Raw genomic sequence first — 14829 nt, 5'->3', positions numbered from 1 at the left:
GAGTGTCCCTGGGCCAGGTGGGGCTAGGTAGGTGGGGGGCCAGGAGAGCAGGAACAAAACAGAGAAATGTCCTTGGAAGAAGTGAAGTGAATGGATGGACAGGTATGGAACAGGCATGGGCAAGGGAAAGGTGGTATGTAAAGGAGCTGAGTATGCCAGGAAGGCAACTGGAAGAGTGAACTGGAGACATGTGGGAAGTGGTTTGCGGAGGTCAGGGGAGCCAGAAGAAGAGTCATTCCAGGTTGGGAGGGAGGTGGGAGGCATCATGGCTATAGGGGTGGGAACATAAAACTACCTGGAGCTTGGTTAGTAGCCCTGAGGGAAGAACTTGTATAGGGAGTTGCATCTCCATTGGATGAGTGGCTTTGGGGGAACATAGAAGGCATATCCCTTTGGAATGGAAGCTCAAGGCTCCCAGGTGATAGGGAAAGGTGGCTGGGACTGTGGGCTGCTTGGATATGGTGTGCATGTGCATATGTGCATGCTGGGCTGCTTGTCTGATCTGGTAGTGGTGGGATTCCTCAAGGAGAAAACATTTCATCTTGGAATGGCAAGAAAAGGGACAGTTCCCTGCCCATCGTCCCAGGCCCCACCACCCACATTTCCAGTTCCCTTGTATGATGCTTCTACCCTTAGAGTGAAACACTGTATCCAGATGGAAGGCCCTGCACTTCTCTGCAGAAAGGCATTAGCCAGCTTAAGAGACCACACTGGTTCTGCAGCTGGCCTTGTTCCCTCATCATCCCCTTTCCTTCTGTATCTCACACTTGCTGCTGCCTCCCAGGCTCTGACAGAAGGCAGCGCTGTGGATCCTGTGTGGGTGGAGACTTAACATAGCTGGACTTCCCTGCCACCTTCCCCTCCCACTGGGGAACAATGGTGCCTGAAGTATACCCTATCTCTGGGATCTCTATATCCAAAATTTAAGCTCTAAATTGGGGCCCTAATTTATTTTCCTTTTGAGTGGGTGGATATAAATACCAATCTAGAATACAATCTATGTTCTGCACTGTCTCAGTGGACCATTGCTGCCTTGACAGGACCATTCCAGCTCTGAACCTCATGGGTGTGAGGCTGTTGGGTACTCTGTGGCTGGCCTATTCCGTGTGGTGGGCTTTGGTGTGCTGCTATGTCAGGGACCAGGAGTATGGGTTCCGGAGTCCCTACCAAAACCTAGCACAGTGGTTTTCAACTGGTATGCTGTGAGCAGATCTTAGGTATACTGTGAAAATGTTTAAAGATCATTAATTAAATTGTTTTTGAAATAAATTCAAAACACAGTAAATATATTATTTTTTATTCTTTTTTTAATCAACATAATTTGAGTATGCCATGAAAGTTTATAGGTTCAAGTGTGCAGCGAGATTTTTAAAAGTTCGAAAAACACTGACCTAGAAGCATTTATGTTTTCACTGAAGTCACACTGTTTGCATGAATGTTACTTGTCTATACCTCAGAGCCTAAGAATAACTTTAGAGCTCAATAGTCCTCTAGGACAGATTCAGATTATAACTTTGTTTTGAGGAAGAAATTATTCACTCCAGATTCATGCCCTGAGCCAGACCTTACTGCTGCACTTTCCAAGATGCTAAAATTGCTACTCTCCAATGATGACTTTCAGACACAGTGCTCTAGAACCCTGACCATGATCCTGAGTACTGACCAGCCTAGCTAGACCATGGTTGACTCTTTTTGGAGATTTCTTTTTATTTCTTTCTTTCTTGTTTTTTTTTTTTTTTTTTTTTTTTTTTTTTTTTTTTTTTTTTTTTTGAGACATTGTCTCACTTTGTCACCCTCAGCAGAGTGCCATGGCGTCACAGCCCACAGCAACCTCATACTCTTGGGCTTAAGCCATTCTCTTGCCTCAGAATCCCAAGTAGCTGGGACTACAGGCACCCACCACAATGCCCAGGTATTTTGTTGTTGTCGTTGTAGTTGTCATTGTTGTTTAGTAGGCCGGGGCCAGGTTCGAACCCGCCAGCCCCAGTGTATGTGGCCAGCACCCTAGTGACTGAGCTATGGGCACCAAGTCCTTCTTGAAGATTTTCACTTGGCACAGAATGTAGTAACATAGTTGTGCTCACTTAGAATGTGGGACCAAACTGGCCTCAGGAGCTTAGTCCAGACATTGCTTTTGAGGGAGAGGGCTGCACTTCTTAATGGTATTTATAGAGGATGTGGTAGACTGCATGTGCTACTTAGCCTGTTGTGAGTATGCTGATACCAGAAACTCAGAGCTGGTCTGGGGCAAGAAGTTGGGGTAGGGGATCTTTGATTTGCACGAGACAAACTAAGCCAGTGGTGTTCAAACTGCTTGGAGGGGCTCCAAAGTTTTCTAGGGTTTGCCTCAGGAGTTCTTGGGGAGACGAAGCAGGTAGGAGGCTGGGCAACTTGCCCTCAAACAGAACAGCTACCCTTGTAGCTGTCTTATATATTGGGGTTCAGGGTAAGATTTTATTGGCATTGGCTAGGCTCCTGTAGCTCAGTGGTTAGGGCACCAGCCATGTACAGTGGGGCTGGTGAGTTCAAACCTAGGCTGGGCCTGCTAAATAATAATGACAACTGCAACGAGAACAACAAAAATAGCAGCATTGTGATGGGCACTGGGAGTCCCAGCTGCTTGGGAGGCTGAGACAAAAGAATCACTTAACCCCAAGAGTTTGAGGCTGCTGTGAGCTGTGACGTCATAGCACTCTACCCAGGGCAATATACTGAGAGGCTTTCTCAAAAAGCAAAAAAAAAAAAAAAAAAGATTTTAATGACATTCAGGTGTTTATGCAGAAAAAAGTTGGAAAACCACTGACTATCAGGGGTCCTCAAACTTTTTAAACAGGGGGCCAGTTCACTGTCCCTCAGACTGTAGGAGGGCCGGACTGCAGGCCCCGGGACAAGTGGGCTGCTAAGCAGGACAGGCAGTGGTGGCAAAAACACCTGGCCAGCCAAATAAATGTCCTCGGCGGGCCACATGTGGCCCACAGACTGTAGTTTGAGGATGCCTAGACTAGATCATCAGCTCCAAATTGTAGCCTATACTCCTCTGGGTTTGGGGCAGACTCTTCACCCTGCCCTCTACCACAGTACAACCATCCTGATTAGTATTCCTGTGGGCCTTTAGCAAACAGGGGCAGCAGGCACTGTGACCAAACTGCCAAATGTTCTGCTCTGAGTCCTTCACACAGGATTGGAAGGAGAGGTTATTTTCTGAAATAGTAAAGGGTTTGGTCTGGATTCCCAGTATAGCTTGTATGGGACCACAGTAGGTAGTTTTTTCTGTTTGTTTGTTTTTGACACAGAGTCTCACTATGTCACCCTCAGTAGAGTGCCGTAGCTTCACAGCTCATAGCAACTTCCAACACTTGGGCTTAAGCAATTCTCTTGCCTCAGCCTCCCAAGTAGCTGGGACTACAGGCACCTGCCACAATGCCTGGCTATTTTTGTTGTTGTTGTTATTGTTGTTGCCATTGTTGTTTAGTAAGCCCAGGCTGGGTTCAAACCCACCAGCCTCAGTGTACGTGGCTGGTGCCCTAGCCACTGAGCTATGGGCACTGCCCTGCCATTGTTGTTTTTAGCAGGCCTGGGCTGGGTTTAAACCCTCCAGCCCAGTATATGAGGCTGGGCCCTAACCATGGAGGAATGGGCGCCAAGCCCATAGGAGGTAGTTTTGACCTGTCCTGCCCTTCTTAGTTTGAGAGGCAATGGAAAACCCAGAGACTCTTCTGCCAGAGAAAACAGAGAATTCTCTTCTAGAGCCATATAGTTCCTTATGGAAAAATATATATTCCTACATTTTTATTTAATAATGTATAAATACCACGTTTATTTGACTTTTATTTTTGTGTAATATGTAATTGTCATATACAAAAATAAAGACAAGAGTTTAATGAGAAAAAATATTCTTTTCTGTTATAGCATTTTTGGTTTCTAGCATCCATTATGTTTTGAATTCTTTCTTAGAATTTCTCTCTCTATTCACATTATCCATCTCTTCTTGCACGATGTCTATTTTTTCCATTAGAGTCTTTAGCATATAGTTGTTTTAAATTCCAAGACTGATAATTCCAATATCACTACCGTCTCCTAGTGTGGGTCTGATGCTTGCTCAGACTCTGAACTCTGCGTTTTTTGCCTGTTGGTATGCCTGATCATTTTCTGTTCAAAGCCAGACAGGATGTACTGGATGAAAGTGATTCCTGTAAATAGGCTTTTTGTGGTGTGCTAGTGAGATGTGGAGGAAGGAGAAGTGTTTGATAGTCTTAAGATTAAGTCTAGGTATTTTAGTGAGCCTGTTTCCCTATGCTATGAACTATATACGAGTTCTCTCTTCAGGATTTTCTTTTTAATTTTTGTCTGAATTTTGTTAAATTATTTAGTGCTTTACTTTCTAGGGAATAAGTGTAGATAATTATTTCATTTAATCCAATTAACTGTCCTGTGAATTAAGAAAAATATTTATTATTTCCATTTCAAAAGTTGGTAAAGAGTAGGGTGACCAGATTTTAACATCGGTAAGGCGGGACAACATGGCCATGGGGGCGGGGCAGGGTGGGGCCTGACAACAATGCAAACTTTGATAAGCAGTTCTCAGTAATCACTTCTCAGCAATTATTTGTTATTATTACAGTTTAACATTATAAAATTAACAAAAATAATATAAAGCTCATATTCTGGTGAAATAGCCACATGGCAGCCAAAAACCGTATATTCCCTTCTTGTTCTCCTGCCCGTTTGTGCATTCTTTCCAAAAATTGGGACTCTTTAAAAACGCAGCAGGATGCGGGACAAGTTGTTGAAAAGCGGGACTGTCCCGCCAAAAGCGGGACGTCTGGTCACCCTAATAAAGAGACATGGAGTTAAGCAACTTTTTCAAAGTCATGCTACTGCTGACTTGGTTAATGTGACATCTATATATGTCCATCTTTTCATATACCTTGGTGAACCCCAATGCATTGTACTGATTGATTTTTGTTATTCTTACAATATATCACTTATTAAATTATGAAAATTGTCTGCCAGGTTTCTTTACTGCAGAGTTACTGTTTATACCTTTGTAATTTGTATTTTGAGATAGTTCGAATATCTTATTTCTCTAACATACTTTCCCTCATGAATGTAACATCTCTCAATGATTCTAAACTACAAAAGCTATTACTGTGGTTGGGGATATGGAAAAATGGGAAGCCATTTGATTGGTACAGAATTTCAGTTTTATATGATAAAAAAGTTCTAGACAACAACAATGTGAACATACTTAATGCATTTGAACTGTACACATAAAATTGGTTAAGATGGTGAATTTTATTTTTTAAGCACTTGAAATGTATTATTTTATTTAATACAATAATGTACTGCTATTTTCATCTCTTATTCTCAAGGAAGCTAAGACTTGAAGTGATCAAAGTGGGTGGCACCTGTGGCTCAGTGAGTAGGGCACCAGCCCCATATACCGAGGGTGGTGAGTTCAAACCTGGCCCTGGCCAAACTGCAACAAAAAATAGCCAGGCGTTGTGGTGGACACCTGTAGTCCCAGCTACTTGGGAGGCTGAGGCAGGAGAATCGCCTAAGCCCAGGAGTTGGAGGTTGCTGTGAGCTGTAGCTCCACAGCACTCTACCAAGGGCAATAAAGTAAGACTCTGTCTCTAAAAAAAAAAAAAAAAGAAGAAGAAGAAGAGGTCAAAGTGGTAAAAACAGTTTTGCTGTGATACTAAATCCAATGTATTTATCCACTCTGCTATACTGACTTTAATAATGTTTTTAAACTTTATTCAATTAATATGAGGGTACAATATGTAGTTTATTTTGTTCTCACTTCTGGGGTAAAGTTCAATTTGTAGAAAAGCCCCTCACATCCAGGGAACGCATTATAGACCATCACAATGTGCACATTAGGTAAGATCCCACCTCACGCCCTCCCTCCTGCCAAGAGGGTGAATTTTAAGTTACCAGGGTTTTTTTGGGGGGGGGGTTGTTTTGTTTTGTTTTTTGCAGTTTTGGGCGGTGGCTGAGTTTGAACCCGCCACCTCTGGCATATGGGGCCAGCACTCTACTCCTTTGAGCCACAGGCACCGCCCAGTTACTGGGTTTTTTTTTTAACTGCAATTTAAATAAATTTCCTTGGCTAGCTGCTGGAGAAGATGTCTAGCCTGAGAGCAGGGCTTGCACACCCTCCCTGAGCACCCTCCCTGGCATCCTCATTCCCACCCCCTACCCAGCCTCAGCCCCACCAGACCTAGCACCAGCCCTGTCCTAGTCCCCTTTGATCACTGCCACTATCCTGCTGGATAGCCCAGCCCTCAACTTCTTCCTCTACTTTGAGAAGCCGAGGAAGGAAACAAGAGTAAGGTGTCTCCAAGAAGCCTGAGAACTACCGCTGCTGCCACCCCTGGTGGCCCCAGACATCATGGAGCCTGAGTCTCTGCCATGCCGGCTCCCAGGCCTTGGCCACTGCCTCTGACATGGACAAGAACAGTGGCTCCAGCAACTCTCTCGCCTCTCTGGGAAGCAGCAAAGGTGATAGCCACCCCTCGGGGCCTAGGACCCAGTCTAAACCAAAGTGCTATAGAAAAATCTCAAGTGGAACCAATCATAATCTCAAATGTGGACCTTCCAACTCCCCAAATTAAAGGTATAGCAACCAGACCCATAACCCCAATTCAAAGAAAAGCAAAACTTTTGACAAAATGCCACTCCAAGGGGTGGTGGCAGCAGCAAACTAAAGAGCTCTTATTTTAACAGTGGAAGAGGAGATGAGGTGGCAGAGCCTCAACCAGCAGCATTTAGCCCTGCCCAGTTCTCTAGTCCCGAGAATTACTTGTTGAATTTCACTTTTGAACCCCAAGGCTCAGTGAGTCACTTTGAAGACAGTGGACATGGTAGTTGGGGGAAAGGAACAAGTAGAGACATAAGCCTTTTTTTTAAATCTATTGAACTTTATTAAAGTTAAGAACCCTTATTCATCCAGAGGCACCATTAAGAGAGTGAAAAGGCAACAGAGTGGAAGACTTGTATACAGGATATAATATATAAAAAGCTCCTATAAATCAATAAAAATGGAAGACAATCTAACAGAAAAATAGTCAAAGGATTCGCATAAGCACTTCACAAAAGCATGTCCAAATGAAAAGGAGCTCAACATCATTAGTCACGAGGGAAATGCAAATTAAGAAACCATTACATACCAGAAAAATGATCTAAATTAAAAAGCTAGCTGTTACCAAGTGCTGGTGAAAATGGGAATAGCTCTGAATGGAACTCTCGTATGATGCTGGTGAGAGGGTTAATTGGTATACCACTATGCAAAATGGTTTGGCAGTATCTCCCAAAACTAAATGTACATTTATGACACTATGTAGCAGTTCTACTCCTGGATAGAAATCCAAGAGAGATGTATGTGTTTGTATCTAAAAGAGATAGGTAAGAGAATGAGACATAAGCCTTTTAACAAGAAACTCTGTACAAACCAGTTACCAATATGTGGTGTCTAAAAACTAAGACTAAACTAAAAAAACTTAGACGCAGTTCATTTTGTTGATGCTGCCTTGGCCTTCTGAAGTCCTAGAATTACAGGTGTGAGCCACAGTGTCTGGCCGGCTGATTGAATTTTTAATTATTTGAGTTTCAACAGATAATCTTTGGAGGAGAAAGAGTTTCCATCATGTGAGCAGGAACAAAGAAAATTTTAAATATAATGTATTTTCCAGCTTCCCATCTTTACACCAAGGTATTTTTTTTTTTTGAGACAGAGCCTCAAGCTGTCCCCCTGGGTAGAGTGCTGTGGCATCACAGCTCACAGCAACCTCCAACTCCTGGGCTCAAGCGAGTCTCCTGCCTCTGCCTCCCAAGTAGCTGGGACCACAGGTGCCCACCACAGCTCTGGCTATTTTTTGGTTGCAGCTGTCATTGTTGTTTTGGCGGTCCCGGGCTGGATTAGAACCCGCCACCTTAAGTGTATATGGCTGGTGCCTTAGCCACTTGAGCCACAGGTGCTGAACCTACACCAAGGTATTGACCCTCACAAGAAATCTTTTCCTGCCAAGGTTTTTAGGTTTTTGGCAGATCAGTCTTTTTTGAGCCATGTCTAATTAATTTTTCTCAACCCCAAATAAGTTTGAGTCTCTTCTACATCCTTTGGAGCAGCCCAAACCAGAAAAGTATAGCACTGATCTGCTGTCGCACCATGTGTCAGGGCTTCATGGTTTTAGCACACCTGTCAGTTTTCCTTTTAATAGTAATTGAGTCTTGGCTGGGTGCTGTGGCTGATGCCTGTAATCCTAGCACTCTGGAAGGCTGAGGAAGGAGGATCACTTGTACTCAGGAGTTCAGACCAACCTGAGCAAGAGTGAAGCCACATCTCTACTAAAAATAGAAAAACTGGCCAGCATTGTGGTACAGGCCTGTAGTCCCAGCTATTCAGGAGGCTGAGGCAAGAGTATCCCTCCAGCCATGAGTGTGAGTTTGCTATAAGTTAGGCTGACACCACGGCACTGTAGCTCAGGTAACAGAGTGTGATTCTGTCTGGAACCCAGCTCTGGCCAGCTAAAACAGCAATGACAATTGCAACAAAAAATAGCCAGGCATTGTGGCAGGGTCCTGTAGTCCTAGCTACTTGGGAGGCTGAGGCAAGAGAATCACTTAAGCCCAAGAGTTTAAGTTTCTGTGAGCTGTGAAGCCACAGCACTTTACCAAGTGTGACATAGTGAGACCCTGTCTCAAAAAAAAAAAAAAAAACAGAGAACAAAAAATAGTTGAATCTTTCCTACCTGTCCAGTTCTCCTTGTCAAAGAAACAGAGGGATGGGAATAAAATGGATTTAGGACAAAAATTAAAAATAAAATAATGGTAACTTTCTATTCCCCTCATTTATTCTACTTTACTAATTGGAATTCTGCTACAAGAGAAAGTTGTTTTCCCCCCATTTATCTATTAATTTAGTAATTTATATCTGTAGTCATTTGTGAATATTTATTTTATTCTATGGGTTATAATCCATTAATGTCTTTACTTACTTTATTGCTCGAATTATGCGAGACTTGTCCACTGGAAGTTCCTTCAAGTTGATTTATGTGTCCTTTTGAATTCCCTCATCACTTTTTTTGGTTCTTCCTTACTTTCCGACATCACACACCCATTTTGTACCTTCCCTGCCATAGGCCTGAAATCAACCACTTCTCCAAAGAACTTTGCTTCCTTTTACTGGAGAATGGTATTTAGAAACCAAAATCTGGCCACTAAATGTGATCAATGCTACTGGCATGTTTTTGTTCTTAGGCTCTCATAGCAGACAAATCTAGGAATTATATAAATGAATACACATACACACACATTTATGTCAGTGTATATTATATGTGAGTCATTATAAAAGTGTTGAGATACACAAAAATCAAGAAATGTAATTCATGAGGATGGAAACAAATGAAGCCCTCCCAGCAACACCCATAAGCCAAGCAAGTTGAGATGTTGTACCCCTGCAACCTGAAAGTAGACTCGGAGCCTCCTTTAAATGCAATTCGATTGGAGATTTATTGAAGCTGTGCAGGGGACTGCTGCTCTGAGACAGACAGCTCATCTCAGTAGAGGGCAGGTTGCCTTATATAATTTTTGAGTAAGCATATTACAGAAGCATGGTTGGGGGGGTTACAGCATTGGGGGTTATAATCTGGGTAAATTCCCACCATTGTTCACCTGAACTTGGGACTTTTTCACGCTTCCTTGTTTCACCTCTGAGGGGGAAGGAGGAGGAGGGAGTTAACCTGGGAACTTGTCCTGTTCCCAAGATTGACTCTGGGGGGAGGGAGGAGGAGGAAGGTGGACTGAAAATCTGCCCATTTCAGAATTTTGCACAGATGAATCATAAAGGACACTGTCCACTGTGTTTCTTGGAAATGACATCATGGACTACAACTAAGTCTGTCTTAAAACTTTCATAGTTATATATATAAAGCCGTTACTTCATATTAACATCTCCGACTTTTGTGGTGGCACCTGTGGCTCAAGGAGTAGGGCACAAGCCCCATATACTGAGGGTGGCAGGTTCAAGCCCAGCCCTGGCCAATCCTGAAAAAAAAAATCCAACTGCAACATACATGTTTCATTTTAGTCTTCCCTCTTTCCAAACTTGTAATTAATTTCTCACACAGTGTCAAATCTGGCTATCATTATCCACAGTATACTTACTTATTTGCTCAATCCTCTTATACTATAAAATGAAAAATGAAATAGTTTCAAGATTGTGAGTGCTCAGGGCTTCTTGTAGAAGGAAGGAAGAGGAGTAGCAGAGCATCAAGCAGAGGGAGCAGGTACCCTAGGGCTGAGGCCCTCCTTCCCCAGGATCATGTCCAGGGTGGCAGTGGCTGCAAGTGGGGAGGGGGAGTGACTTAATGGTACTGGCACAGGACATGATGCCATTTGTCGCAATAAGCACAGCGGCCACAGAAGCACTATATTATTACTTCTCTGTCAGTCTAGCCACCCCACAAAGACTGACTACCTACTTCTACAGAAACCAATTGAGCCTCTGAAGCCCTTTGGGGTTTTATAAGAGGAAGAGGACCCACAGCATGGGATTTTAATTTGGGGAAAATTTAATAACCTTGTACAAGAGTGAATACAAGAAATCAGTGAATACAAGAATCTCCCACAACCTGTAACTGAAAAAGTTGGAGAAATATATTTTAACGTTGGATCTTATAGATGAGGAGTACATACAAAATGTGCTGATACTGAAGCTCTGTACGTTGCACCAAGACATACTGATCAAAGTGACCTTTTCACTTCATTATATGATAAATTGAAATTACAGGAAGAGGTAAAAGATTTGAGAGCTGTTGAAGAGGCATTTGTACCAGTTATCAAACTCTGTTTTGACAAGCTGGAGATTGGTCTTTTGTTTGCAAGAGTAGCACTGCAGACTGTTCCAGAAGAGTTGTATCTACAAGATGTCAGTCTGCTTAAAATTTTCATATAAGATGCATAAGAAGTCTTAACGGTTGCAGAGTAACTGATGAAACTTTACATCTAGTACCAAACATGGACAAATTCAGGTTAACTCCGAGAACTATCACACTATGGGCCAAGGTTTCCTAGGCAATGCTAGTAGCAAGAACTTGCCAGTTTTATCCAAATGTAATAGCACCAAATCTTGTACATAATTTTTTCTTTCATTTTCTGCATGGTATGTGTTTGGATCACATTAAAATAAAATTGATTGTAGACACCAAAAATAAAAGGTTCAGGATTACTAACCCACATCCATGTGAAAAACACATTTACTAAGTACAATATCTCAGTACAATATCCATTTGTCTTTAGCTGTATAGTATGCCATCTAAATAATGTTTTTCAAAGTTACTTAGTTCTTTTTCTTCACTTCCTTCAGTGTAGTTATGTTATTCATTTGTAACATATCCATTTGTTGCCATTTGCAAGTCCATTTGGGATTCCTCCCACTTCTGGTTGATTTTGACTGATGAATTGAACATTGTGAAATATTGTCATCATCCTAAAATCCAGAGCTGGCTCATCCGAAACAAAGCCTTAGAAAGAAAACTGCAACTCAGTCCAGCCGGCATGTGCATGATAGGGGAAGAAAAAGAGAACCCAACTGTATCTGGCGCCAGGAATTTACAGAGAGCTGAAGGAGCACAGAGAGGCAGTGGTGGACTGCAGGACACACTGGGAGATCTGGAGCTGCGGAGGACTGACTCACTAGACAAGTGACTGGGAGCCAGTGGGACCTGCCTGCCTCCCACATCGAGGTCTGGGGATGGGAGGAAGCCTTTCTGCACTTTTTCGTATTGGGGGGGAAGCTGTGCATGGAGTGGAAAGTTTGGAAGAGTGGATGGACTTGAACAGTGTACAGTGACTAGGTTTGAATACTGGGTGGAGTGGATTTACCATTGGCTTGGTTGCTGTCAGGTAGGCTATACTAGGAAGGCCCAGGTTGCCAGCTGGGCTGGCAATGGGGAAGGACCTGTGGGTAGGTCTGTCCACAGGGGCCTAAAGCATAGCTGACTCCGTCCTGCCTGTTGAGATTGGGCTTCCACTGTTGGGGCAAGCTGAGTGGCTCCTGCACACCCCCCCCCGAGGGAATTATCATCAGGGGGCACTGTGACACTTACTTCCTAAGGATTTGGGAGAGCTTTCAGACCCCAACTTAGCAGGGGTAAATGCTGAGGAAACAATCAGGCATTCTCTGAGGGCAACTAAGTCAGGAAGACAGGACCTGTCCTCAGAAACTAGAGAGTGGTTCCTGGGTATATTGTGTGCTCATAAAAACACAGCACCATCTGGTGTCCCAGCAATATATATACATTGTTATTATAGTTGCTCCCTTCCTCTGTGTGTGTGTGTGTGTGTGTGTGTGTAAATATATATACACACATATGTGTGTGTATGTGTATATATACACACACGTGTGTGTGTGTACACCCACACATTTTTTTAAATATTTTTTTCGTTTCTTTGTTGTTGCTGTTTTTGGCTATTTGAGCTTTTTTTTGTTCTGTTTTGCTAATTTGTTTGGTTGGTTCTATTCTTAACTTCCACTTTTACTTTCATCAAGAGCAAGGGCTCCTGTATTTTTGGTTATGGTATTTCAGCCTCATTTATTCTGTCTCTTCATTGCACTTCCCTCCATCTTTTTCTCTTTCAATAGAGACTTCTCTACTTTTCTCATCTTTTCTCACATAAATTACTCATACAACAGCTATCACCCCTTTCTTTGTTTTTTCTTCTTTCTTTTTACATCTTCTTTCTCTCTCCTCTTTTTGATATGACTGTATTTTTAATTGTCATTATCTATTCTTTTCTCTCTCTCTCTTTTCTCTGAGTGCTGGGGTGTCATGGCATTGGTCTGGCTGCGAGATCATGGGAGTGGTCTGGCTCAAGGAGGCCAAGCGATCATGGTCTAGAGATTCCTTCTACCTTTGACTTTGGGAAGACCCTATTGGCAAGTCCACACTGTTGAATTTTTCTTTTTCTCATTTATTTATTTTTTCTTTCTTTCTTGTTTTTGTTTTTTCTCTTTTCTTTCTCTTCCTATGTTTGGCAAAGGTAGGGTCTGGCTATGCTCAGACTCGTAAGAAGCTCTTGATTTTGAGGAACCCACCCAGCCCAGCCCCCAAAATCCTTGAGTTACAGGTGTAATCTTAGCACCATACCAAACAATACCATTTCTCCTGTCTCTCTCACTCTCTCTTCCTGTCCTCCTTCTCTACTGTTCTTCAATTCTTTTCTTTCATCCCCCTGCCTTTTTTTGTCTCTTTTTCTTTTCTTCTTTTCTCTTCTTTCCTTTTTTCCCTCTTCTTTATCCCTGCTTACTCTTTACCGTTCTCTTCCTTTTGGCCTTATACCAAGAGGCCACTTCAACACCTAAGCTCTGAGACAAAGGAATTTAAAGCAAAGGAGAAAGTGAGGGAAAAAAAGAGGGCAAGGAGGTGAACAAGAAGAAAACACACATTAGGAGGAACCAAAAGAAAAATTCTGGCAACATGAAAAACCAAAGCAGAGCAACTCCTCCTAGAGACCATGAGGCAGCAACTGCAGAGGACATTTGCACTAGATTATTTATCACAGCTCAATTTACACTTGCCAAGATGTACAAACAACCTAAATGCCCATCAACTCAGGAATGGATTAACAAATTTTGGTACATGCACACCATGGAATATTATTCAGCCATAAAAAAATGGCTACTTCACATCTTTTGTAGTACCCTAGATGGAAGTGAAACACATTCTTCTTGGTGACATATCACAAGAATGGAAAAGCTAGTATCCAATGTACTCAATACTTATGAAGCCAGCAGATGATCTGATGCATGCAAACATAGGAGAAAAACTCATTTCAATTCAAGTTGGGGGAGGGTTAATAATGGAGGGAGGGCGGCTGGGGTGCTCTCACTTAATGGGCACAGGGTGGGGATGTTTGGCACAAATTTTGAGAGTGTAATATAAGCACAAGAGGGACTCTACCTAACAAAATCAAGTATTTTCACCTGGTTGTTTGTATCCCCACATTAAGCTGAAATAAATTTACTTTTCAAAAAAATAAATAAATAATAAAATTCAGAGCTATACAAAAAGTTTTATTCTAATTTGTGTCAGTCCCCCTACACACTACCCTATTCCCATGCCTCCATTCTTTCCTCCACTCTGTTCTCACATACTCCTGTAGGCAACCAACCTCCTTACTTTCTGGTTTATCCTTTCTGTTTTTATTTGCATAGAAAAGCACAAATGTGTATTGTCTTAATCTTCTTCTTTCCTATATAAATATCACATATTTTATTTTATTCTATTTTTTTTTGAGACAGAACCTCATTTTGTCACCCTCAGTAGAGTACTATGGCATCACAGCTCACAGCAACCTCAAACTCTTGGGCTTAAGTGATTCTCTTACCTCAGCCTCGCAAGTAGCTGGGAATACAGGTGCCTGCCACAATGCCCGGCTATTTTTGTTGTTGTTGTAGTTGTCATTGTTGTTTGGCAGGCCCAGGCCAGGTTCAAACCCACCAGCCCTGGTGCATGTGGCCGGTGCCCTAACCACTGGACTATAGGCATCAAGCCCACATATTTTAGATAACCTTTTGAACTTTTCTATTATCACCTAACAATATATTTGTGAAAACAATTTCTATCAGTTCTTACAGATTTTCTTAATTGCTTTTTATAGCAATCTAACACTGCATTGTATATATGTAGCATAGTTTATTCAACCACTCTCCTTTGTAAAGTTGTTTCCAATATTTTACAATTACAGATAAGGTTGTGTAGGTACCAAGCCCCTTTACGCCCTAAAGTAGTGTTTTTCAACTTTTTTTTTTTTTTTTTTTTT

At 42.3% G+C, this 14829-nt stretch overlaps 1 pseudogene; it reads left to right on the top strand.

Annotated features, from left to right (window-relative positions):
- Positions 1–6452: 6452 nt before the first annotated feature.
- On the top strand, positions 6453–11712 carry LOC100948953 (annotated as a pseudogene).
- The last annotated feature ends 3117 nt before the right edge of the window (positions 11713–14829 follow it).

Source organism: Otolemur garnettii, unplaced genomic scaffold (assembly GCF_000181295.1).
Source record: "Otolemur garnettii isolate 467f Iridium unplaced genomic scaffold, OtoGar3 scaffold00117, whole genome shotgun sequence".
Lineage (NCBI taxonomy): Eukaryota > Metazoa > Chordata > Mammalia > Primates > Galagidae > Otolemur > Otolemur garnettii.
Note: the sequence above shows the minus strand (reverse complement) of the source record. Positions and strands in the feature narration are given on the sequence as shown.